At 50.2% G+C, this 27,313-nt stretch overlaps 2 pseudogenes; both read left to right on the top strand.

Annotated features, from left to right (window-relative positions):
• The first annotated feature begins 1,606 nt into the window (after positions 1–1,606).
• LOC132225621 (histone-lysine N-methyltransferase PRDM7-like) lies at positions 1,607–20,243 on the top strand (annotated as a pseudogene).
• Positions 20,244–25,929: 5,686 nt separating this feature from the next.
• The window catches only part of LOC132225620 (histone-lysine N-methyltransferase PRDM7-like), a 30,875-nt pseudogene continuing 29,491 nt past the window's right edge, over positions 25,930–27,313 (top strand).

Below are 27,313 nucleotides of genomic sequence, written 5' to 3'. Positions count from 1 at the left end.
CTATGTGTGCAGGGAGTGTGGGAGAGGCTTTAGAGATAAGTCAGGTCTCATCAAACACCAGAGAACACACTCAGGGGAGAAACCCTATGTGTGTAGGGAGTGTGGGAGAGGCTTTAGAGATAAGTCAGTTCTCATCAAACACCAGAGAACACATTCAGGGGAGAAGCCCTATGTGTGTAGGGAGTGTGGGAGAGGCTTTAGAGATAAGTCAAGTCTCATCAAACACCAGAGAACACACTCAGGGGAGAAGCCCTATGTTTGCAGGGAGTGTGGGCGAGGCTTTACACAGAAGTCCAATCTCATGAGACACCAGACAACACACTCAGGGGAGAAGCCCGGTGTTTGCAGGGAGGATGCATCATGAGCCCTAAATTGCACCTCAGCAGCTACAGGGCAAGTGTAGGCACCGCATACCTCATACCCCAGCTCTGAGGGGGCTTTAGAGGAAGCCTGCTGGCCCCTTTCCCTCCCCAAGAGTGTAATTAGTACAGAAGTAACTGGTCAAACAAATCCTCCGCTTTCAAAAGGAGAGGCAATAGACAAACAGTTCCGTAAGTGCTATGGGGATGTCAACACGAATGTCCCTCATGGTGCTTTTGGCCTCGTTTTAATAAAGTTTGTGTCCAGACAAACCTGAAGCCTACGTGCCTGATCCCCCTCATCACTGAAAGCAGAGTTCCAGGAGGGCCTCAAAGAACCCTCAGCCACAGACCTGAACCCGGGAAGGCGGAATCTGGCGTCAGTCCAGTGAGTTCCCCGTCAGGGAGAGGGATTGAGACACACTCACCAGGAACATGAATAGGACCCCACCAACCCCTTGGCTTCTCCTGGCTCCTCCCCTGATTCCTTAGACCTCTGTAGCCTCAAAGGTGAAAGTCAGAGAGGGTGTGTGCAGGTGTGTGTGTGCATGTGTGTGTACATGTGTGTGCGTGTGTGTGTGTGTGTGCCTGTGCACACACCTGTGCTGCCTCAGTCTGGACACCCAAGCAGGGGCCCTGTGCTGCCTCAGTCTCGCCTGGGGCATAGCATGTGGGCACCAGGTCTGTCCACAAGGGTTTGAGTCTCAGCTCTGCCCTCACAACTGTGTGTCCTAAGGCAAGACCCCCAAATTCTCTGTGCCTCTTTCCAAACTATAAAGCGGGAGGGTGACCCAGGCTTTGGAGTGTCATTCAGAGTGGGGTCAGCACCGGTGCCTCTGGCTCAGGGTGGTTAAAACACGCATCTCTCGGTGAACAGCGTCTGACAGGCCTTGAGGTGGACAAGGGCGGCAGAGGGAGTGGGGCCGAGGAGCCAGTATAGAGCTCAAGCAGCCCCACTGTTCTGCGTGGACTCGGGTGCCTGAGCAGGAGGCGTGGGGTCAGGCATGCTCCTCCCCCGGCCACCCCCTCCCACTAAGCCTGGGCAGGTGGCACTGAGATTGACCAGGACAAAGGCCCTCACCACCCTGCTGAGAGCTGCTGGGTGCACCTCACCTCACAGTGTGTGCGACGCCCACCTCGCAGCAGCTCCTGGTGCCTGGCCTTGTACCTGGGTCTGTGGTTCTCACCCTCCCCTGACCTGTCTGAAATCCTTAACTGCACATTTCTTATGGGGAGTCTGATGGGCCATGGACCCGCGTGAGCAGAGCAGGCAGGCCGTGTCGGTCATTCCTGGCCACCGGTTCACAGGTAATGTCCACTGAGGCCAGGAGCACCGACCCTCATGGGCCCATGTGTGGGAGTCCAGCGAGGCTCCAGGGAACAGGTAAGCATCTGCCTGTGGAGGCGATGGGGCCCCAGCAACCAGAGGCCCCGCTTTTCTTACAACAGAGCGGACGTCCATGCAGGGAGCAGGCACACGCGGTGAGGGCCCGTCACCCCTCAGCCCGAGGGACCTAGCACAGAACCTGTTTCTGGAGGAGAGCTCCTGAAGGGGGTACCCAAACCCACGACCTGGGACCATAACCTTCCCTCTCCCGCCCGGCTGGCGTGGCTCAGCACTTGAGTATCGACCTATGAACCAGGAGGTCAGGGTTCAATTCCTGGTCAGGGCACATGCTCAGGTTGTGGGCTTGATCCCCAGTGTGGGGCCTGCAAGAGGCAGCAGATCCATGATTCTCTGCCATCATGGATGTTTCTCTCTCTCTCTCTCTCTCTCTCTCTCTCTCTCTCTCTCTCTCTCTCTCCACCCCCCTTCTTCTCCCTTTCTATCTGAAATCAACAAAAAATACATTTAAAAAAATGATGGCATTTCTATGTGAAGAATGGAAACCTCATTCCCTACAATGACTGAGGGCTTGGGTTGGTGACCTGAAACTCTCAGAAGCAACCATTGAGCCTCACCTTCATACTCGTGTTTTCCCACATTAACCCAATCCTGAAACACCTCAGGACCAGGAGAAATCTGCCAGTTGGGATATTGTTTTCTGTGGGTCTCAGCGGACTCGAGAGGAGCCAGCCCACAGTCATGGAGCTGTTGACACCCAAGCAGGGGCCCTGTGCACATTGGAAGGTGGGCTCTCTCGCTCAGGTCAGGAGGGGCAAACCCCCACCCCCAGCATCGCATTGAAACACCACACATTTCCAAGTGGCTCAGCACCTCCGGTGAGTATCTCTCAGGGGGTGAAGGAAAGCTTTGCACAATCAAGTCCTCATTCACATTAAAAATGTTGGTGTACCCGTGCCCAAACCTCCACATACAGGAAGGTTCTGGTTTGACTAGTCACGCCTTGATTTGTTGAATACATCTTTCCCAGGTTGCAATGATTAGCCTTTAACTTCATGCACAGCTTTTTCTACCATTTGTTTCCATGTCCAGTGTGACACATCTCACTTCCTTTGGAAGGAAATGGAAAATTCTCCAGGATGCGATGCTCCGCTGTTTGGGTGTAGATGTGCACACACGTTTTAAACTGAGATACTGTGAACATTCATGAACTGGAATTCTCACAATGACTAGGAAAGACAAGTGGTGGGTGTTTTCGGTAAAATCTGATACCTATTGGGAGGAGGATAGGAGCAGATTTGACAGTTTCCAGTTTTATTTTAAATCTGTTGTTCTTGATCTGACACACAGAGGGACAGGGAGACAAAGAGAAACAATCAGGTGATGGGGGTGGCCTTACCAGGAATCAAGGGCACTTCTTGGTTCATAGGTCAGCACTCACTCATTGAGCCTCGCTTGCTGGGCTGTGTGTTGCTATTTGGATGACCTCTTTCTACAAAGACAGTGCGGCCCTGGCTGGGTAGATTACATGCCAGGGGGATGAGAGCCTTTACCTTGCTGGTGTTCTCATGCTGCTTGGAGCATCAGGCCTGTTTCCATCATCACAGCAGGTGGGAGCTGTGGCATCAGTACAAGCCTACTTCTACCTTCTGCCTATAGGTTCATAACAGAATGAAGGGAAAACCATGAAGGTTGTCTCAACAAGGGGACCAGTCATTTAGCAAACATTCTGCTTTGGTGACAACACATGACCCCCAACAGTTCCTTGGGCAGCGATACACAGTAATACTTACCAAGTTTCTAAACATTTGCCAAGTAAAACATTCACTCTTACAAAGTTTTTTTTTTTTTATATTTTATTGGTTTTTTACAGAGAGGAAGGGAGAGGGATAGAGAGTTAGAAACATCGGTGAGAGAGAAACATCAATCAGCTGCCTCCTGCACACTCCCTACTGGGGATGTGCCCGCAACCAAGGTACATGCCCTTGTCCGGAATCGAACCTGGGACCCTTCAGTCCGCAGGCCGACGCTCTATCCACTGAGCCAAACCGGTCAGGGCCACTCTTACAAAGTTTTTAACATGCTCACTTAATTACACTTAGGAAGGCAACTTTGTACGGGAAATGTCGTTTTCTAAAATAAAATGTATGTATAATACAAATGTAGAATACATCACACAGATGACTGCTTGGCTCGGATTTATTTTTCATACATACAGTAACTATATAGAATAAGTTTGAGATCACTTTTCAAACAACTGATGTGTGAATGGATGTCCAGAGAGGTCTTGGGTCTTGGGCAGAGGCACCATGAAGTAGGTGCTGTCTGTGGAAATGGAATCCAGGGTTCTGGAGTCAAAAACCTCTGAGAAGGTACATCTGGGAGGATAAAAGGAACCAGCACAGTGGTCACAGGTTCCCGGATGTCACCTCTCCAGGCCACTGCATCCTCGATTATCTGTGTGTCCCTCGGTCTCTGTGTCCCTCCGTCTATGTGTCCCTCAGTCTGTGTGTCCCTCAGCCTGTATGTCCCTCGGTCACTGACACCGGGTGAGTCTGCTCCCATCTTCTCAGTGTGGGGGACTCTGGGAGCAGCGACACAACGCAGTAGAGGAGATCACGTGCAGGACCCTCCTCTGTCCATTCCCCGCCTCCTTCACGCCTCGCTTTCCCCTGCTTGTCCAGGCCTCGCCCCCCCCCCCTCAGAGCCTCGCCCAAACGTGGTGGCTTGGGAGACCCTGCAAGGACCGCGCTAGAATGGCCTCGTCGTGTTGTGTCAGGATCTTGCCAGCTGAGAGACACTCATACATTTTATTTTTATCTTATAGACACATTCCTTGGAAAAACATCAGCGGAGCTGAATGCTCTGCTCATCAAGGTGCCTTTCTTTAGGGGTATGCTGCTTTTTCACACCCTCCAAAGCTTTTCCTTCTTTGTACGTTTTTCTTGTTTATGTTTTGGTTAATTCTTACCAGAGGATATGTTTTTACAGACAGAGGGAGGGGGGGGAGGGAGGGAGGGGATAGAGAAGAAACAAAAACGCAAACATGAATATGCAAGAGACACATGGATCTTTGGCTCCCACAAGAGCCCAGACTGGGGCAGGCAATGAAGCCTGCATCCCAGGTATGTGCTCTGGACCAGGAATCCCACCAGCGACCCTTCCCTGGGCACCCGAAGGTCTAACCAGTGAACAACACTGGCCAGGCCTATTCCTTCTGCTTAGCAGATGAGAGCAAATGTCACTCTTTCTTCTGGCAGAAGGCGGCCAATCTATGATGATCACTCATCATTGATCTTTCTCTCTTCCTTTCTGAACTAGTAGAAATGTATATTTCTAAAAAAAACCACTGTGGCCCTGGCCAGTGTGCCTCAGTGGGGAGAGTGTCAACCTATGTATTGAAGGGCCCCTGGTTTGATTCCCGGTCAGGGCACATGCCCCGGTTGCGGGCTGGATCCGCAGTAGGGAGGGGGTGATACAGGAGGCAGCTGATCCATGATTCTCTCTCATCATTGATGTTTCCATCTCTATCCCTTTCCCTTCATCTCTGAAATCAATAAAACTATATTTAAAAAAAAAAACATACTGGGTTTCAACACAAAAGTTTAAATTGAAATTTTTTCGCGCTACTAACATGTTCCCATGATACCCTGCATCTGGAGGTGCCATCAACAATGACAGCCTCCCTGGTACTGATTGCATCAATAATGGCAGCCTACAGGGGAAGGACTGCCTCAGTAATGCCCGCCTCTAGGCTACATTGATCATTGCAGCCTCCAGAGTACTAGCTGCCTCAGTAATGCCCTACAGAAGCCGCTGAGTCTAGTGGTAATAACACGTTCTTGCGATACCCTTGCGCCTCGCTGTACGGACTGGCTGCTGCAATCATAGCGGCCGCCGGGTTACTGGCTCCCTCAGGAAAGGAGACCTGTCCTGTACTGGCTGCCTTGGTGACGGCGGCCGCCCCAGGACTGACTGCTCCAATCATGGCAGCCTCTAGGTTACGGACTGAATTACTGAACGCACAGCTTCCCCATGTCAGTGCAGCAGCCAAGGCCTCCCTCTGCAGGGCTGGGACAGGAAGGGGTGCAAAAGCCAGACCCGTGACTTCAGTCCATCCGGGGAAGGAATAATTGCACCCTGGACAGCCTCGATGATTTTGTAGGGTTTTCTGTAGGTTTTGTTTGTTTGTGATTTGTTGGGTAGACTTTTCCATCAAATTCACGGGACATTAGTTAACATTTCAGAACCACGGACAGAAGCATAAGGTGTTATTCTTTGAATGGCCACAAGAGGGACCCAGAGGATCGTTTTCGCAAAGGAATTGGCTGACAGCTTCCTTTAAGGCAGTGGTTCTCAACCTTCCTAATGCCGCGACCCTTTAGTACAGTTCCTCATGTTGTGCTGGCCCCCAACCATAAAATTATTTTCGTTGCTACTTCATCACTGTAATGTCGCTACTGTTATGAATCGTCATGTAAATGTGTGATATGCAGGATGTATTTTCATTGTGACAAACTGAACATAATTAAAGCATAGTGATTCATCACAAAAACAATATGTAATTATATATGTGTTTTTTCGATGGTCTTAAGCTACCCCTGTGAAAGGGTCGTTCGACCCCCAAAGGGGTCGCAACCCACAGGTTGAGAACCGCTGTTCTAGTGGGAATCCCTGTTTCCCAGAAGGCAACTCCCGGCCTACCGCCTGGTCCTCTCGCTAAGGAAGCGAACACACGCGCCTGGAAGACAGTCCGGGACCTAAATACCGTCGGGTGGAACACAGACTGGGTCAGGCGGCAGGAAGGATGTGTCACCCCAACACCTGCCCGGGCGGGGGGCTCCGGGCTCCTGGAGTCCCTCCGCGAAACCACAGGAATCCGAGCCCTGGACACCGCCCAGCCGTGCCTGGCTGAAAGCTTCTTGACGGACACTCGCAGGACCCTGGGTAGCCAATCACCACCAGGGGTTGAGGGCGGAAGGCGGGCTCTTTCGACAAGATTCTGCCATTGACTGGCAGGAAGGCTGCACCCTGCGCCCCGCCCTTTCCGCGTTTCTGACCGCCCATTGGCAGGCAGGGCCCTGTGACCGCATCACTGATTGGCGGCTGCCTCTGACGCTCTGGGTGCGGGAAGCTCCCCCTCCCGCCGCCTCACAGGCCTGAGGGCGGGAGCGCGCGGCGGGCAGCGCGTGGGTTTGAGGGGACCTCGGCCAGGTGCGCAGCGCCGCAGGGAGACCCACAGTTAAACGGGTGCCTCGCGTGGGAACCCCTTTGCCGCCGGCCTTCAACCCCCAGCCGAAGACCCGGGGTGTCCTCCCGAGAGGCTCCCACTCTGTCAGCCTCCACGCACCCCAAGTCCGCTAACCCGGAGGACCCCCGGGCTCTGCGCCCAGAGGAACGCTCAATCCCCCAAAGCTCAGACCCAGCACACCCCGAGCCCGGGCTCCCTAACCACGGCACCCCAGAAAGACCAAATCCCCACCTCCGAGACCCGAAACCCTGAAGCCTGTCCTTGAGACCCCAAATCTCTGTGCAGGAGCCCAAATCCTCTCACCCGAGCTCCCCAAGTTTCCTGGCCAGAAAGACCCGGATTGTGTCCCGCGGGCCCATCTCCTCAGCCCGTGACGTCTCTGCCCCTTGAGGCGCCTCCTCCCGCGTGCATTGCTCCGGGATCGCGGGTGCCATTCCCGAACCCGGTTCCTCCCGGCACAGCACCCCCAATGTCAGGGCGCCTCCACCTCCACCCCCAGGGCCCTCAACCCCCCACCGCGCCCCTCAGTCCCCCCCCACCACGCCCCTCAGACTCCTGACCGCGCCCCTCACACCCCCCACCGCGCCCCTCACACCCCCCACCGTGCCCACAGTCCTCTCCGACCAAGCCCCTCAGACCCCCACACCGCGCCCCTCACACCCCCCACCTCGCCCCTCAGTCCCCCCCCCGACCCCGCCCCTCAGACTCCTGACCGCGCCCCTCAGTCGCCCCCTGAGACCGCCCCAGCCTCCCAGGGAAGGAGGCGCCCCCTGGTGGGTCTTAATGGCTGTGGCCCTGGCCACCTGGTCCCGGTCCCAGTCTGTCCTGAGGCGGGAGCGGGTTCGTCAGCGCCTCCTCCTCACACAGGCACTGCGGCCTCCTGCTGGGACTGGGCTGGCGGCACCATAAACCCCGACAGGGACCCCCAGGAGCGGCCCGAGAGGAGGCGGGGAGAGCAGGGCACAGAACCAAGGTGAGGGGGTCCACGGGGGTGGAGGTGGGGACGGGGGTGGGGACGGGGTGGAGGCGGGGCGCCCCCCCTCGGGCCGGGGCGGACGGACGGACGGTCTCTCCTCCAGCCCAGGGCCGCCTGCAGGGACGTGTCCATCTACTTCTCCCGGGAGGAGTGGGCCCACTTCTTCTCCCGGGAGGAGTGGGCGCAGATGGGCGCCTGGGAGCGAGCCCGGCACCGGAACGTGAAGAGCAACTAGGAGGCGCTCCTCAGCATTGGTGACCGGGAGGGGGTGGCGGGGCCGCGGGGGGTTGGGGGGCTCCGTCCAGGGCCCCGGCTCCGCCCCGCTCGGCGCTGGCTCTGCTGTTCATCCCTCAGCTCTTCGCCCGCAGGACAGACTCTTTCTTTCTCTCCTTCCAGGTCTCAGGGCCCCTCGACCCGCCTTCATGAGTCGCCGCGGCAGAACAGCCAGGCACGGGGCGGAGGACTCCGAGGACTCGGATGAAGAGTGGACCCCGAGGCCGCGAGGTGCGGGCGGAGGGCGTGCAGGTGCCTGACCCCGACCAGGTGTTGGTCGGGCGGGCTCTCAGGAGTTACCGGGGAGGAGCAAGAGGCAGAGCAGTTACACACCAGGGGCTGTTCACATAAACCCCTTTTTATGAATCATTTATTTTACAGAGAGAGAGAGAGTGAGAGAGAGAGGAACCTCCATCGCTGCCTCCTGCCGGCCCCCCACCTCACGGTTCATAGGTCGAGGCTCAACCACTTAGCCACACTGGCCAGGGTCAGAGAACCTCTTTCAATGTGTAACAATAATTATATACAGATTTAGTGTTGACACTATCACAGAAGTTCCCCCATTTCTCGCCCTTTTCTCACCTTCACCCAGACCCACCCCCCAAATCTACAATAATAAAACCATAATATGCAAATCCAGGGAGGACCAGCTGAAGGACTGGCCAGATGACCAGGCTCTGACACCCACTGGCGTCAGGCCAGCCAAGGCCTGTAAAACACAATTGGTCCGGCCCCACCATCCCCCATGATGCCCTGCAGAGAAAGGCCCAGGCCACTAGCCACTAGCCACTGGGTGATCAATGGGGGCTCCCCGTCACCCCAAAGAGGGAGGCCCAGGCCACCAATGCACAGCTGGGGCTGCTGAACCAGTCCTCCATCTGAAGGCGATGGATCGCAGGGCTCCCAGACTGTCAGAGGCACAGAGGGCACAGGCCGGGGTGAGGAATCCCCCTCCCCCCCCCCCCGGCCGCCATTCCCGGCACATAAATTTATAAATTTCCTGCAATGGTGCTCTAGTATATATATACTAGAGGCCCGGTGCACAAAAATTTGTGCATTGGGGGGGGGGGGGTCCCTCAGCCCGGCCTGTGCCCTCTCACAGTCTGGGACGCCTTGGGAGATAACGTCCTGCTGGCTTAGGCCTGCTCCCGGGTGGCAGAGGGCAGTCCCAATCCCTAGGTGCAGCCCCTGGTTGGGCTCAGAGCAGGGCTGATTGGGAGTTGGGGTGCCGCCCCCTGTCATGCACAGAGCAGGGCGATCGGGAGGTTGCGATGCCACCCTCAGTCACGCTCAGGGTAGGGCCGATTGGGGGGTTGGGGCACCGCCCCCTGTCACACTCAAGGCAGGGTCGATGGGAAGGTTGCGGCACCACCCCCTGTCACACACAGAGCAGGGCCAATCAGGGGTTGGGGCACTGCCCCCTGTCACTCACAGAGCAGGGCCTATCAGGGGGGTTGGGGCTCTGTACCCTGTTACGCACAGAGCAGGGCCAATCAGGGGGTTGGGGCGCTGCTCCCTGTCACTCCCAGAGCAGGGCCCATCAGGGGTTTGGGGTGCGGCCCTCTATCACCCACAGAGCAGGGCTGATCAGGGTGTTGGGGCGCCGCCACTCTCACACTCAGGGCAGGGCCGATGGGGAGGTTATGGCTCTACGCCGTCACACACAGAGCAGGGCCCATGTGGAGGCTGGGGGGTTGTGGCCCCGGCCCCTGTCACACACAGAGCCGCAGGGCGATCAGTGGGTTTGGGCGCTGCCCCCGTCACACTGATCCCGGTGCCGGGAGGCATATTACCCTTTTACTATATAGGATAGAGGCCTGGTGCATGGGTGGGGCTGGCTGGTTTGCCCTGAAGGGTGTCCTGGATCAGGGTGGGGGTCCCCACTGGGGTGCCTGGCCAGTCTGGGTGAGGGGCTGAGGGCTGTTTTCAGGCTGGGGGTGACTGAAGCTCCCAACCACTCCTTTTTTTCTTTTCTTTTTTTTTTTTTATTCTGGGCCAGCTTTAGCTCTGAGGTTTGGCTCCAGCTCTTAGGCCTCCACTGCTGAAAGTAGGTTTCTGGCCTTTGCTTACAATGCTGTGATCCTGCTGGCTGAAGCCCAGGACTAAAGCAGGTTTCTGGGGTTTTGTTTAGCTTCTATATTTGTTACATAGTTGCTTAGAGTTGCAGGTCAGAGGCCTGCAGCCGCAGGCAGGGAATTTTGGAGTCCTCTGTCACTGAAGCAAGCAAGCCTCATGTTAGTTTCAAGCTGCCTGGCTGCCGGCCGCCATCTTGGCTGGCAGTTAATTTGCAAATTGCCCTGATTAGCCAATGGGAAGGGTAGTGGTCGTATGCCAATTACCATGTTTCTCTTTTATTAGATAGGATATATATATATATATATATATATATATATATATATATATATAATTTTCTTAAGCTGTTCTCTCTCTGGGAGCACACACACCCCTCACCCTTTCCCCTCTACTCCCCCCCCCACTAGGTGTGCATCTCCTAAACTAAGAGACCCAGGAGACTTGCACCAGGGAGTATGGGCAGTGGCAGGTCATTCAGGCTAACCCCCTGAACCTGGCTCCAAGGCCCCTTTGCTATGACTTTCCAATGAGCCAAAGCAGCCCGCCTAGGCTGAATTCTTTCCTTTAACCTTTCTAGAGCAACACAGCAGCCCAGCCTAGGCGCTCTCCTGCTGCTGCTTCTATCCTAAGTCCTTCCTTGTTTCACTGTCCCCAGCTTTAATAAACATTCTTTCAAAATAAAAATAAATAAATAGCCATTGCTTGGTGCCTCAGTTGGTTGGAGCATCCTCCCATACACCAAACATTTTTGGGTTCCACCCCCAGTAGGGGTGTGTATGGGCTACAAGTGATCGATGTTTCTCTCTCATATCTATGTTTCCCTCTCTTTCTTTCTCTTCCTCTCTCTCTAAAATCAATAAACATATATTCTCACGTGAGGATTAAAAGATAATAGTAGAGGGCGATAAATGGTGATGGAAACAAATAAGATAAAGCCTGGAAACCAAGATGGCGGCATAGGTTAACGCAGGAGATTGCTGCCTCGAACAACCAATTCAAGGGTACACCTAAAAGACAGAACGGACATCATCCAGAACCACAGGAAGGCTAGCTGAGTGGAAATTCTACAACTAGGAGGAAAGAGAATATCATACCCAGACTCAGAGGAGGCGCAGTGCTGAAGTGAAATACTCAGGTTCGGAGTGTGCGGTTGTTGTTTTCAATCGGGAGGGAGTTTCTGACTCTGAGCTCCAGATCCAGGCGAGTCTCTAGGGACCCAGATTCAAACAGGAGAAGCGGGACTGTCTGGCTTCGGTCGGAACTCGAAGGCAGCTTTCTCTCCGAGGTTTGCAGCAGTTGCTGGGAGTCTGTGAGGCAGAGCCCCTAGGGATGGAACTGAGAGCAGCCATAACTGCGAGCTGCAGCCCGCCCTGTAGATCCCTGGGGACCCGCCCCGCCCAAGCCCTGCGCAGAGCCATTTGCCGCATAGCCTCAGGCAAACGCTAGATTAGCACCGCCCTAGAGATCCAGCACAGAAGCTCTCCCACTGCAGACACAGCTGAGTCTCATAGCCAGTTATCCTGGAGGTCAAATCACCCCCGGTATTGCCAACCGACAACAATCAAGGCTTAACTACAACAAGACTGCGCACAAAGACCACTAGGGGGTGCACCAAGAAAAGATAAAAAAATGCGGAGACAAAGAAACAGGATGCAAATGTCAGAAATGGAAGATATAGAGCTCAAAACCACACTTTTAAGGTCTCTCAAGAACTGTCTAGAAGCTGCCGATAAACTGAGTAAGGCCCTCGAAAAGACTGGTGAGACCGCTGATAAATGTAGTGAGATTCTCAAGAAATCTAATGAGATCGTCGATATTGTGATAAAGAACCAACTAGAAATTAAGCATACACTGACTGAAATAAAGAATATTGTACAGACACCCCACAGCAGACCAGAGGAGCGCAAGAATCAAGTCAAAGATTCGAAATGCGAAGAAGCAAAAAACACACAACTGGAAAAGCAAAATGAAAAAAGAATCTGAAAATATGAAGATAGTGTAAGGAGCCTCTAGGACAGCTTCAAGCGTACCAACATCAGAATTATAGGGGTGCCAGAAGATGAGAGAGAGCAAGATATTGAAAACCTATTTGAAGAAATAATGACAGAAAACTTCCCCCACCTGGTGAAAGAAATAGACTTACACGTCCAGGAAGCGCAGAGAACCCAAACAAAAGGAATCCAAAGAGCGCCACACCAAGACACATCATAATTAAAATGCCAAGAGCAAAAGACAAAGAGAAAATCCTAAAAGCAGCAAGAGAAAGAAACTCAGTTACCTACAAGGGAATACCCATACGGCTGTCAGCTCATTTCTCAACAGAAACTTTGCAGGCCAGAAGGGAATGGCAAGAAATATTCAAAGTGATGAATACCAAGTACCTACAACCAAGATTACTTTATCCAGCAAAGCTATCATTCAGAACTGAAGGTCAGATAAAGAGCTTCACAGATAAGGAAAAGCTAAAGGAGTTCATCACCACCAAACCAGTATTATATGAAATGCTGAAAGGTATCCTTTAAGAAGAGGAAGAAGAAGAAAAAAGGTAAAGATACAAATTATGAACAACAAACATGCATCTATCAACAAGTGAATCTAAGAATCAAGTGAACAAATAATCTGGTGATCACAATAGAATCAGGGACATAGAAAGAGAAGGGACTGACTATTCTTGGGGGAAAGGGGCGTGGGAGATGCGGGAAAAAACTGGACAAAAAACGTGCACCTATGGATGAGAACAGTGGGTGGGGAGTGAGGGCGGAGGGTGGGGTGGGAACTGGGAAGAGGGGAGTTATGGGGGAAAAAAAGAGGAATAAATGTACTAACCTAATTCACCTAGTACTTACAAACTGATAAGAAACAGATCAACAAAAAATAAGATAAAATAAAATAAAGAATAATAATATAATTATATAGATATAGAACATTAACAAACAAGTATACAAAAATATAAAAGTGAGTAAAAAATAACTAATTCAGAAGAGTTGTCATCACATAGAAGGAGGAAGGTCTGATGGGTGAGCAGTGCTCTAAGACCTGCATGGGGACATATGGGAAAATTATTACTCATGGTAGTTAGGGGGTTGGGTTGTGGGCCAGGGTAGGAAGTAGTTCACTGTTGTATCAGGTTCCATGTCAGCCATGGCATCATCTGCCAGGTTTCATGAAAGTCGGGTTGGTAGGGTCTGTAGCTCCATGGGTCTGAGGTTGGAACATAGCTGAAGTCACGACGTTATCTCTAACTTGCCCGAAACTCTGTTTCTGTGGTGACTAGACCTGAGTCTTTGTTCCTAAGACTGTGTGATGCTGATCAGAATCTAGTGATTAGGAAAGGTGGCACAGTCCACATGTGCAAAGGAGGAAGGATAAGAAAGAAAGGAGGCAAGGTGGTCCTGGTGCCATTGGACTGGACAAGGCCAGTGTGAAGACAGAAGGCAGAGAGGAGAAAGGGCCAGGTTGCAGAGTAGAGATTCTTTGCAGTTACGTGACTGTCATTATATGTGTGTCATGAAAGGCCAATTTTTTTTTTTTTTTGCTGTTTAGGGCAATTTTATTTTTTAAATCCTCACCCAAGGATATTCATTGAATTTAGAGGGAGGAAAGGAGAGAGACAGAAAGGGAGACAGAAACATCAATGTGAGAGAGGAACATTTATCCGTTGCCTCCCGTGTACACCCCAATACAGATCAAACCTGAAACCTTGTGGTGTACAAGACAATACTCCAACCAACTGAGCCGCCCAGCCACGGCTAGGCAAATTTAAATATATATATATATATATATATATATATATATATATATATATATATATATATATATATATATATATATATATATCTTGAACAGAGGATGAAGTACAGATGGGGTTTTGTCTATTTTTAAACATTTTAAGAAAATTAGCTGATGCTCCTAATAAAAGCATAAGCCTAATGAAACATCAAAAAACATTTCCAATCATCCTTGGTCTGTCCTTAGATCACTCTCTGATTCAGAATTCTGAAAAAATAAGAATCCCCAGATTTTGAAATAATTACCAACCAAAAATGATTTCTGACCCGGCAGGCGTGGCTCAGAGATTGAGCATCGACCTATGAACCACGAAGTCTCAGTTCGATTCCCAGTCAGGGGACATGCCCAGGTTGTGCGCTCGATCCCTGCTGTGGGGTGTTCAGGAGACAGCTAATCCATGATTCTCTATCATCATTGATGTTTCTCTCTCTCTCCCTCGCCCTCTCCCTTCCTCTCTGAACTTATATGTATTATTGATTTCTCACCATCTTTTAGCTAAACCTTCTTGGGTGGCCTTCAGAGTGGAACAGAATAAACATCAGAAGGTGAGTATTCCCCAAATCCTGTTGAAAAGAAATTCTTCCTCCTGGATGCAAATGCAGGGAAGAGGAGAAAAAATCAGAGTGCAGCCTAGAAACTGCCACCTTTCTTTCCTGACCTCTTCAACAAAATGCCCAATATCATCTCAGTCGTTAATAACATCAGCTACAATAGTAGCTGCCACGGGTTTTATCTTCACAATGCTTCAGACTCTAAGAATTCTACGTGAATAAACTCACTTAAACCTTACCACAACCCTATGAGGTAGGTACTATAACTATCACCGTTTCTGATGAGGAAACTGAGGTTTCAGACATATACAAGTGTTTGATTATATGTCTGAGATCACAGTATTGGTGGGCATGCACTCTAATCCATAGCTTCATCTCTAAACCACTTACAAGCTCATTAAAATTTCCATACTTTTATGCAGTTTCCACTGTCTTATCCATACATGATTACATCTTTCACTGACTGATGATTCCAAACACTATGCTGCCGTGAGAGATGCACTAAGACTTCTGACTCGCGGAAGCTTACTGACATATAGGCAGTTTGCACAGTGAATGGTCCCCCATGAAGAAGGACATAGGAACCCCAGCATCAGAGCCTCCTGGTCAAATAAAAGAAAGCATCTCTCAACTCTGGGGAGCTTCAGGTTTGACAATTGAGAAACAATAAATAAAGTGACTTAAGAACTTCATAGAGATGACACACTATTCAATAGAAGCTCATCCATCTGGAACTGGTTTTGAATGCTCATTCCAGTAAGAAGCATGGCTTCTTTCTCTGAGCTCTAATTAGGCCAGTGTCATCTTGTTTGAATCATTTGCTCCGCCTGCCTACGTCTGCATTGTGAGCTCTTTGGTTCACAGCAGATTTTTCTCTTCCAGAAGTCCCAGGCCCAGCTCAGGGTCCCTGAGGGCCCCTGAATGTTGGCTGAAAGAGTGCTTTAAAATTTACAAATTAAACTAGAATAGGGTCAAAAAATAATGAAGATAATTTACATGTGATTTCAAATACAGAGACGACTGAGAGGTACATTGATAGCAGGACTGTAATTTGACATTCACACTGTATCAAAGAGCTCACAGAACACTTTGGTGAACACCGTTATATGTCATGTTCATTATAACATTAAGAATTAGCATGTTATAGGTCAGGAAAAATGAAGAGAACTAGCTAGTAGCACAACCTTACTCAAACAGAATTGGTGGGATCCAACTACTCTAATTACAAATATTCTTTCCGTGATATACTAATTTGCACATCCTATATAATATGCTAAGTGTCCAGTCGCCCGTTCAACCAATCAAAGCATAATATGATGATGACATGCTAATGCCACTAACTGCTCGCTATGATGTGCACTGACCACCAAGGGGCAGACAGTCAACCGGTAGACCAGTTGCTATGACGTGCACTGATCACCAGGAGGAAGACGCTCTGACCTATAGGTTAGCTTGCTGCTGGGGTCCAGCTGATCAGGACTGAGCGAGATGGCCGGACACACCCTGGAGTCCTCCTGCGGTTCCTCCCCAGCTGGCCAACCTCCCGCGTCCCTCCCCAGCCCCGATCGTGCCCCAGTGGGGTCCCTCAGCCTAGCCTGTGCCCTCTCGCAATCCAGGACCTCTCGGGGAATGTCGGAGCGCCAGTTTTGGCCTGATCCCACAGGCCAGGATGAGGGACCCCGCTGGTGCATGAATTCGTGCACTGGGTCTCTAGTTTTAGCATAATTTTCCTTATTTTCATGATAGGTTTCTGCCAGCCATTTCTTTTTAAAAATATATGTTTTTATTGATTTTAGAGAGAAAGAGGAAGGGAGAGGGAGAGAAGCATCAGTGAGAGAGAAAAACATGGATCGGTTGCCTCCTACACAGACCCCCACCTGGGATCTAACCCATAACCAGGACATGTACCATGACCGGGAATGGAACCGGCAACCCTTCAGTTCAACCAACTGAGCTACACCAGCCAGGGCTCTGCCAACTATTTTTCTTTCTTTCTTTTTTATTCTTAATCCTCACCCAAGGATATTTTCTCATTGATTTTTAGGGAGAATAGAAGAGAGAGGGAGAGACAGAGAGAAATATCAATGTGAGAGACACATTGATTGGTTGCCTCCTGCATAAGTCCAGACCAGGGCATGGGCCAGGGAGGAGGATCCTGCAACCAAGTCACTGGCCCTTGATCGGAATAGAACTAAGGACCCTTCAATCCGCAGGCTGACACTCTATCAACTGATCTACACTGGTTAGGGCCCAACTATGACTTATTTTCTTACCAGTATCTTTCACTCTCACTGTTCTATAAAAAAAAAAGATCCTTAAGGCACGGGTTCTAGTCTTCAATTCACAACCCACATTGGCCATTTCTTTTTCCTCTAATATTCATACTTCCCAGGTATTTCAGAGTTGTTGAAGTGTTTATTGAAGTCATGTATGTGAAAATATATCATAAACCCTACATAATTAAATAAATGCATGTTACCTTTTAATATGGGACTTCCACATTGAAGGCAAAGTCCAGGACGTCATTAAGTAATGAGTCTACTTTGAAGGAATTGTCAGGAACAGCAAATTTGTTGACCACCAGTGGCTCAGAGCAGACTCAGAAACCAGTGCCCCCTCCTGGAGAAGCAAGTCCCTCTGGACAGCACCCTAGATCGAAATTGGGTAAGTTACATAATTTGGAGATTTCAGTTTCACCAATTCTTCTAGAAAGGCTAATCAGTATAGCCTAGGTATGTGGGGTGGACTTTGCATAGGCCTGGATTTGAAACTGGAGTGAGCGCTGAAGCTTTGAGCTAATCTTACCAACTCTCTGAGCTCCTGAATGCTAATGTGTAAAGTGAACATAAGGAAACATGGGCCACATAAAGTTTGATAGCATTAAATTAAACCTTAAACAATTGACACATGCAAGTTGTCCAATAAATCCATCTGTGATAATAGCAACCATATTCTCTTGGTGTTGTGTGCCCAGGTCTTTACTCAGTGCCTAACGCATAATGTTCCCTCAATACATACTTTATGAATGACCAAAGCTTGGGAGGTTGAACCTCAGAATGGGATCATCTAGAAACTAAAATTGAATCAGCCACCAATAGTCAGTGTGGAGTGCTAGTCTTTTAGTTAATGGAGGAAAATACCACATACTATAATAGAACAGGCGATCATTTGATGGTAGGACATTGTGTGTTTTCTGATAAGATAGGGACTAATGTTCCAGGCCTCATCCCCTCAGTCACCTGCCCTTCTCCCATGTAGACCTCAGGAGAAAGGAGATCGAAGTGAAGATGTATAGCCTACGAGAGAGGAAGTGTTGTGTCTACCAAGAGGTCAGCGAGCCCCAGGACGATGACTACCTATGTAAGCTCACCCTCACCAAGGAGCATGTTATGTCTTGATGCAAGAATTTCACTTGGTCTTTGGGTGCCCAAATCATTCCCTTCCTCTCGTGACCGGGAGTACAGGATTGAGGCTCACTGATGTGAGCTCTTTCCGAAGCTCTTCATGTCCAGGAACATGCACTGCACCCTCCCTCTTCCCTGTTGCTCTTGCCTCCAGATTGTGAGAAGTGTCAGAACTTCTTCATTGACAGCTGTGCTGTGCATGGGCCTCCTACGTTTGTAAAAGACAGTGCCGCGGACAAGGGGCATGCCAACCGCTCAGCCCTCACTCTGCCCCCTGGGTTGAGAATCGGACCATCAGGCATCCCTGAGGCTGGGCTTGGAGTGTGGAATGAGGAATGTGATCTGCCCGAGGGCCTGCACTTTGGCCCTTATGAGGGTCAGATCACAGAAGATGAAGCCACAGCCAACAACGGCTACTCCTGGCTGGTGAGAACTTTACCTCTTCCCTGTCCTCTGGCTTCCCCGTCCCTCCTGTGGCTTGGGGGGCCCCCACCTTCTACATGCTAGGACATGGATGGGGACCATATGGTTAGTTAGCTCTGTGTACTGGGCGGACTTTGCATGAACATGGAGCTCCTCTCTAAGGATCAGAGGGTAAATGGGAGCAAAGTGGTACAGACTCCTCCCTTGGGGGCTCCTGCTTAGTGGACAAATCAATTCCGACGTGTAGATGATGAGTAAGAAAAATATCCTGTGATCACCATTGGCAGTTGAATCACCATGCAGGCTGAAAGAGATTTGATGACAGTAGAATAAAGTAATTCTTCTATTATATACACACAACCACACACACACACACACACACACACACACACACACACACACACACACACACGGCCTTTAACTTCTTTTCCTGAAATGCAGATCACCAAAGGGAGAAACTGCTATGAGTATGTGGATGGAAAGGATACATCTCAGGCCAACTGGATGAGGTAAGGTCACTAGGCTTCTGGGTGCCAGAGAGGATACTCATGCCTCACAACCCACATGTCTGTCCTTCCCATCATGCCTCCCTAATGGTCTCCCTCAGTTCTCTGTTCCCCTTTTTTCTCCATACAGTGATCTTTAACATCTAGAGACATTTAGGAAAAAAGGAGGTAAAAGTATAGCATATGTCCTCAAAATAGAAGTCTCTGGTTTGGGCACTGACTGGGAAAACCTTGAGGACCCTGTATTACTCTGTGATTTATCTAATGGACATTAGTTAAACACCTACTATGTTCCAGTTTAGAGGAAGGAATCCATTACTTACACAGATTACACAATCCATGACCCTAGGGAGGACTTACTGCAGACGGACATGAAACATTTTATTTCATAAACATTTAACTCTAATTTTCCTATTTTTCAAGAAGTGCCCAGTGCCCAGATAGCCTTGAACTAAGGATAGTCTAAACCTGTGAGGGCAGCACATCATCCCAGACTCAGTTCTAACTACAACTGGGTGTTGGAGCCTGCAGAGTAATAGTGCTCATGGCCCTTTCCTGAGGGGCTCTCTTGTGTCAGGGGAGACAGATTATGAATAAACTACTATTGTTCTGTGTTATTTTTCTAAGACAGAGAGACCTCCACGTTTCTGTGGGAACCTGGGGGAGGCAACTGAATGATGCCTTCAATAAAGTGTGGGGAGACTCGACAAAGGCCTCTGAAGAGAAGGTAGACTTGGACTGAGTGTTGAATGATGTGAGTCCTAGATCAAGCCCCGAGTTCTGTGGTGTAACACAGAACCTGACTTACAGCTTAGAGAAGCTAGAGGTCACCAGGTTTGATGGGGAAGTCTGCAATGAGGCTTTGGAAATGGCATTAGGCAGGATGAGCACTGTGAGCAGGACTTAGAGACAGGAATTCACATGACATTGTGACAGAGGCTTGGACATTGAACAGAAGTTTCCCCAGGAGCATGGGTGTGGGTGCCATCAGTGCTGAGGGCCTTAAGCTTCAGTGAGGAGCTGGGCACAAATATGACAGGTAGTGGAAACTCATCGCCTGTGCTTTTCTTTCCTTTCATCTGCCTCAACGCCAGGTATGTGAACTGCGCCCGGGATGACCAAGAACAGAACCTGGTGGCCTTTCAATATCACAGGCAGATTTTCTACCGAACCTGCCGGGTCGTGAGGAAGGGCTGTGAGCTGCTGGTCTGGTATGGAGAAGAGTATGGCCAAAAGCTGGGCATCAAGAGGGGCAGCAAGTGGAAGACAGAGCTTGTGGCCGGGAGAGGTGGGCACCACTCTTCTTCAACATGGAAAGAAAGAATTCTTAGAAGTTTTCATGCTCCAACTCTCAAGTAGAGTAAACTCCACTCTAGAGTCAGCAAAGCTTCAAATCAGATGCTGCAGAAATTGATGGCTCATCACATAGGTTTTTGATTCTTAGGAACAATTTTAATATTTTTATTTTTGTTCTAATTTTTAAAAATATGCTTTTATTGGTTTTAGAGACAGAGATGAAGGGAGAGGGAGAGAAATATTAATCTGCTGCCTCCTTCATTATCCCTACTGGGGATCAAGTCCACCACCCAGACATGTGCCCTGACCAGGAATCAAACTGGCTACCTCTGGGTGAATGGGACAATGCTCAATGAACTGAGCCACACTGGCCAGGGGCTATATTTGTTCCATTTTAAAAAATTCTTCATGCACAAAATACACAGCATCATATAGTGCTGAAAGGGTTAGAGGCAAAAAAAAAAAAAAAAGGTTTCAGGCACTTAGCCAGCTCTCTTATCAAGGTGGTTGTTTGTGGGTTGCTGTTTTGTTTGTTTTTTTTTAACACTTTAGCTGTTTCTTCTTCATTTACTGCATATTTCTAAATGAAATGTGTGTGTTAACATGCATTCATTCATTATTTTGTGACTTGCCATGTGAATTCCTACGCGGTGCCACCCAGAGTTCTGGGAGCTGGAAATACAGATCAACAGGATGATCAGAATCACTGCTCCTGAGCAGGTGGCTGGTGAAGGAGGGAAGCCCTGGCAGACATATGTGCATGTGCTTAATATTACACAGTGGTTAGCACTTTGGAGAAAACGGGCCCAGGACAAGTGCCTAGGGATCACTGTGAGGGGAAGGTGGGTGTGTCGGATTGCAAAGGTCAAGGGAAGGCTTTCTCAGGAGACAACAGTTACAACAGTTGTGTCACAAGGTCCCAGGCAGAAGGAGTGGCTGGTGCAGGGAAGGAAAGAGGTGGGGTGTAGAGCTGGCTGAGGGCTACTCCCGTCTCAGTCTCGGTACAGAGGGTAAGAACAGAGGTTGGACAGATGCCTAGCAGCCTGGAAATACAGTGCCTATGATCCAAGCTGAGATACTGGGGACTTTCTTGAGTGAGACGGGACAATTGAGCAGTTTTCAGCTGCAGAGTGGCATGTTCTAAAACTATGCTTTGTTAAATTTTTTGGAAAATAAACTTCAGTGGGGAATCCCCTCCGAGATTATTTCAACTCCAAGTGAGAGAGGAAGGCAGACTGGCTGGAGAGGGACGGGAGTCAGGAGTGTAAGAAGCAGGTTGGGGAAATATTTTTGTTGTTGTTGTTAATCCTCACCCAAGGATATTTTTCCACTGATTATTTTTTGAGAGAGAGTAGAAGGGGGAGAGACAGAGAGAGAAACATCAATAGCTTGTCTCCCACGGGCACCCCAACCAGGGCTGGGGATTGAGCTTGCAACCAAGGGACGTGCCCTTGACTAGAATCGAACCCAGGAGCCTGGAGTCCCCAAGGTGACGCTCTATCACTGAGCCAAACTGGCTAGGGCATGGTTGGGGAGATATTTTGAAACAGGACTTTGTAGTGTATTTGAAATAGGCTAACACTGAAAGAAATCAAGTAGGAATACTGTGTGAGGAAAGACATATTTCCATTTTAAGATTTGTGGAAAACTGAGAGAAGCAATTGCTAGTTGGGGCGTATTGTTCCTCTATTTTTAAATATTTTTATTGATTTGAGAGAGAGAGGAAGGGAAATGAAGAGAGAGATAGAAATATCAACATGGATCAGCTGCCTCCTGCTGGGATAGAGCACAAAACCTGGGCATGTGCCCTGACCAGGAATCAAACTGGTGACGACCTGGTTCATGGGTTGGTGCTCAACCAGTGAGATACCTGGCCAGGCCTGTGGTTTTTCTCTTTAACATGACTTAGAAGATACATGTATATGGAAATGTCACGATAGTCAAACCCATATAAGGAGTCAAATGGCTTCTGATGGTCCTTGATCTGTAAGACCTTTTTTCTTTTCAATCCTCACCCAAGGATATTTTTCCATTGATTTTTATAGAGAGTGAAAGAGAGAGGGAAAGACAGAGAGAAATATCAATGTGAGAGGAACACATCGATTTGTTGCCTCTTGCACAATCCCTGACCAGGTCCTGGGCCGGGTAGAAGCCTGCAACCAAGGCACATGCCCTTGATGGGAATCAAACCCACGAACTTTCTGTCCACAGGCTGAGGCTCTATCCACTGTTCCACACTGACCAGGGCTGTAGAAAAGACTTTGATATGGGGTCTCTGGATTTCTGAAGAAGAGTAGTGCAGACAAAGAAAAAGAAAAGTAGACTGTGAAGGAACACTTTGTGGGAGGCAGAGCTTGCACTGTCAACACAGAATGATTCTGGAGACAGGTCTTACCAGGAGACAGAGCGTAAGGCACAGGCAGCCTTGCCCACACATGCCCTGACCAAAACTTTCTCCTTCAGCAGAACCAAAGCCAGAGATCCACACATGTCCCTCCGGCTCTGTGGCCTTCTCCAGTCAGACATTCCTCAGCCAACATGTGAAACGCAATCACCCCTCTGAGATTCTGCCAGGAGCACCTGCAGGAAAAAACCTCCAGTCAGAGGAACCCGGCCCAGAGCGTCAAAATCAACAGCAGCAGCAACATCCTGGTCCACATGGGTGGAATGACAAAGCTGAAGGTCAAGAGGTCAAAGGAACTTCCAAACCTTTGCTTAAAAGGATCAGGCACAGAGGAACTTCAAGGGACTCTTTCAAGCCTCCCAACAGACAAATAGGGAGCTCCAGTGAGCGTGAGAGAATAATGGAGGAAGAGCCCAGCACAGGCCAGGACGTGAATCCAAAGAACAGAGGCAAATTATCTGTGGGAGTAAGAATGTCAAAAATTGTAACAATCAATCATGGAGGGTGTGGGCAAGGCTTCAATGATAAGTCACATATCGACACACACCAGAGGACACACTCAGGGGAGAAGCCATATGTGTGCAGGGAGTGTGGGAAAGGCTTTACACGGAAGTTACATCTCATCAGACACCAGAGGACACACTCAGGGGAGAAGCCATATGTGTGCAGCGAGTGTGGGAAAGGCTTTACACGGAAGTCACATCTCATCAGACACCAGAGGACACACTCAGGGGAGAAGCCATATGTGTGCAGGGAGTGTGGGCGAGGATTTACACAGAAGTCATCTCTCATCACACACCAGAGGACACACTCAGGGGAGAAGCCCTATGTGTGTAGGGAGTGTGGGCGAGGCTTTAAAGATAAGTCAAGTCTCATCAAACACCAGAGGACACACTCAGGGGATCAGCCATATGTGTGCAGGGAGTGTGGCAGAGGCTTTAGAGATAAGTCAGGTCTCATCAAGCACCAGAGAACACACTCAGGGGAGAAGCCCTATGTTTGCAGGGAGTGTGGGAGAGGCTTTAGAGATAAGTCAGGTCTCGTCAAACACCAGAGAACACACTCAGGGGAGAAGCCCAATGTTTGCAGGGAGTGTGGGCGAGGCTTTACAGATAATTCAAGTCTCATCAAACACCAGAGGACACACTCAGGAGATAAGCCCTATGTGTGCAGGGAGTGTGGGAGAGGCTTTAGAGATAAGTCAGGTATCATCAAACACCAGAGAACACACTCAGGGGAGAAGCCCTATGTGTGTAGGGAGTGTGGGAGAGGCTTTAGAGATAAGTCAGGTCTCATCAAACACCAGAGAACACACTCAGGGGAGAAGCCCTATGTGTGTAGGGAGTGTGGGCGAGGCTTTACACAGAAGTCATCTCTCATCAAACACCAGAGGACACACTCGGGGGAGAAGCCCTATGTGTGCAGGGAGTGTGGGAGAGGCTTTAGAGATAAGTCAGTTCTCATCAAACACCAGAGAACACACTCAGGGGAGAAGCCCTATGTGTGTAGGGAGTGTGGGCGAGGCTTTACACAGAAGTCATCTCTCATCAAACACCAGAGGACACACTCGGGGGAGAAGCCCTATGTGTGCAGGGAGTGTGGGAGAGGCTTTAGAGATAAGTCATGTCTCATCAAACACCAGAGGACACACTCAGGGGAGAAGCCCTATGTGTGCAGGGAGTGTGGGAGAGGCTTTAGAGATAAGTCAGGTCTCATCAAACACCAGAGAACACACTCAGGGGAGAAACCCTATGTGTGTAGGGAGTGTGGGAGAGGCTTTAGAGATAAGTCAGTTCTCATCAAACACCAGAGAACACATTCAGGGGAGAAGCCCTATGTGTGTAGGGAGTGTGGGAGAGGCTTTAGAGATAAGTCAAGTCTCATCAAACACCAGAGAACACACTCAGGGGAGAAGCCCTATGTTTGCAGGGAGTGTGGGCGAGGCTTTACACAGAAGTCCAATCTCATGAGACACCAGACAACACACTCAGGGGAGAAGCCCGGTGTTTGCAGGGAGGATGCATCATGAGCCCTAAATTGCACCTCAGCAGCTACAGGGCAAGTGTAGGCACCGCATACCTCATACCCCAGCTCTGAGGGGGCTTTAGAGGAAGCCTGCTGGCCCCTTTCCCTCCCCAAGAGTGTAATTAGTACAGAAGTAACTGGTCAAACAAATCCTCCGCTTTCAAAAGGAGAGGCAATAGACAAACAGTTCCGTAAGTGCTATGGGGATGTCAACACGAATGTCCCTCATGGTGCTTTTGGCCTCGTTTTAATAAAGTTTGTGTCCAGACAAACCTGAAGCCTACGTGCCTGATCCCCCTCATCACTGAAAGCAGAGTTCCAGGAGGGCCTCAAAGAACCCTCAGCCACAGACCTGAACCCGGGAAGGCGGAATCTGGCGTCAGTCCAGTGAGTTCCCCGTCAGGGAGAGGGATTGAGACACACTCACCAGGAACATGAATAGGACCCCACCAACCCCTTGGCTTCTCCTGGCTCCTCCCCTGATTCCTTAGACCTCTGTAGCCTCAAAGGTGAAAGTCAGAGAGGGTGTGTGCAGGTGTGTGTGTGCATGTGTGTGTACATATGTGTGCGTGTGTGTGTGTGTGTGCCTGTGTGCCTGTGCACACACCTGTGCTGCCTCAGTCTGGACACCCAAGCAGGGGCCCTGTGCTGCCTCAGTCTCGCCTGGGGCATAGCATGTGGGCACCAGGTCTGTCCACAAGGGTTTGAGTCTCAGCTCTGCCCTCACAACTGTGTGTCCTAAGGCAAGACCCCCAAATTCTCTGTGCCTCTTTCCAAACTATAAAGCGGGAGGGTGACCCAGGCTTTGGAGTGTCATTCAGAGTGGGGTCAGCACCGGTGCCTCTGGCTCAGGGTGGTTAAAACACGCATCTCTCGGTGAACAGCGTCTGACAGGCCTTGAGGTGGACAAGGGCGGCAGAGGGAGTGGGGCCGAGGAGCCAGTATAGAGCTCAAGCAGCCCCACTGTTCTGCGTGGACTCGGCTGCCTGAGCAGGAGGCGTGGGGTCAGGCATGCTCGTCCCCCGGCCACCCCCTCCCACTAAGCCTGGGCAGGTGGCACTGAGATTGACCAGGACAAAGGCCCTCACCACCCTGCTGAGAGCTGCTGGGTGCACCTCACCTCACAGTGTGTGCGACGCCCACCTCGCAGCAGCTCCTGGTGCCTGGCCTTGTACCTGGGTCTGCGGTTCTCACCCTCCCCTGACCTGTCTGAAATCCTTAACTGCACGTTTCTTATGGGGAGTCTGATGGGCCATGGACCCGCGTGAGCAGAGCAGGCAGGCCGTGTCGGTCATTCCTGGCCACCGGTTCACAGGTAATGTCCACTGAGGCCAGGAGCACCGACCCTCATGGGCCCATGTGTGGGAGTCCAGCGAGGCTCCAGGGAACAGGTAAGCATCTGCCTGTGGAGGCGATGGGGCCCCAGCAACCAGAGGCCCCGCTTTTCTTACAACAGAGCGGACGTCCATGCAGGGAGCAGGCACACGCGGTGAGGGCCCGTCACCCCTCAGCCCGAGGGACCTAGCACAGAACCTGTTTCTGGAGGAGAGCTCCTGAAGGGGGTACCCAAACCCACGACCTGGGACCATAACCTTCCCTCTCCCGCCCGGCTGGCGTGGCTCAGCACTTGAGTATCGACCTATGAACCAGGAGGTCAGGGTTCAATTCCTGGTCAGGGCACATGCTCAGGTTGTGGGCTTGATCCCCAGTGTGGGGCCTGCAAGAGGCAGCAGATCCATGATTCTCTGCCATCATGGATGTTTCTCTCTCTCTCTCTCTCTCTCTCTCTCTCTCTCTCTCTCTCTCTCTCTCTCTCTCTCTCTCCACCCCCCTTCTTCTCCCTTTCTATCTGAAATCAATAAAAAATACATTTAAAAAAATGATGGCATTTCTATGTGAAGAATGGAAACCTCATTCCCTACAATGACTGAGGGCTTGGGTTGGTGACCTGAAACTCTCAGAAGCAACCATTGAGCCTCACCTTCATACTCGTGTTTTCCCACATTAACCCAATCCTGAAACACCTCAGGACCAGGAGAAATCTGCCAGTTGGGATATTGTTTTCTGTGGGTCTCAGCAGACTCGGGAGGAGCCAGCCCACAGTCATGGAGCTGTTGACACCCAAGCAGGGGCCCTGTGCACATTGGAAGGTGGGCTCTCTCGCTCAGGTCAGGAGGGGCAAACCCCCACCCCCAGCATCGCATTGAAACACCACACATTTCCAAGTGGCTCAGCACCTCCGGTGAGTATCTCTCAGGGGGTGAAGGAAAGCTTTGCACAATCAAGTCCTCATTCACATTAAAAATGTTGGTGTACCCGTGCCCAAACCTCCACATACAGGAAGGTTCTGGTTTGACTAGTCACGCCTTGATTTGTTGAATACATCTTTCCCAGGTTGCAATGATTAGCCTTTAACTTCATGCCCAGCTTTTTCTACCATTTGTTTCCATGTCCAGTGTGACACATCTCACTTCCTTTGGAAGGAAATGGAAAATTCTCCAGGATGCGATGCTCCGCTGTTTGGGTGTAGATGTGCACACACGTTTTAAACTGAGATACTGTGAACATTCATGAACTGGAATTCTCACAATGACTAGGAAAGACAAGTGGTGGGTGTTTTCGGTAAAATCTGATACCT

The sequence above is a fragment of the Myotis daubentonii genome, chromosome Y, assembly GCF_963259705.1.
Source record: "Myotis daubentonii chromosome Y, mMyoDau2.1, whole genome shotgun sequence".
Lineage (NCBI taxonomy): Eukaryota > Metazoa > Chordata > Mammalia > Chiroptera > Vespertilionidae > Myotis > Myotis daubentonii.
The sequence above is the reverse complement of the archived record's forward strand: the minus strand, read 5'-3'. Positions and strand labels throughout refer to the sequence as shown.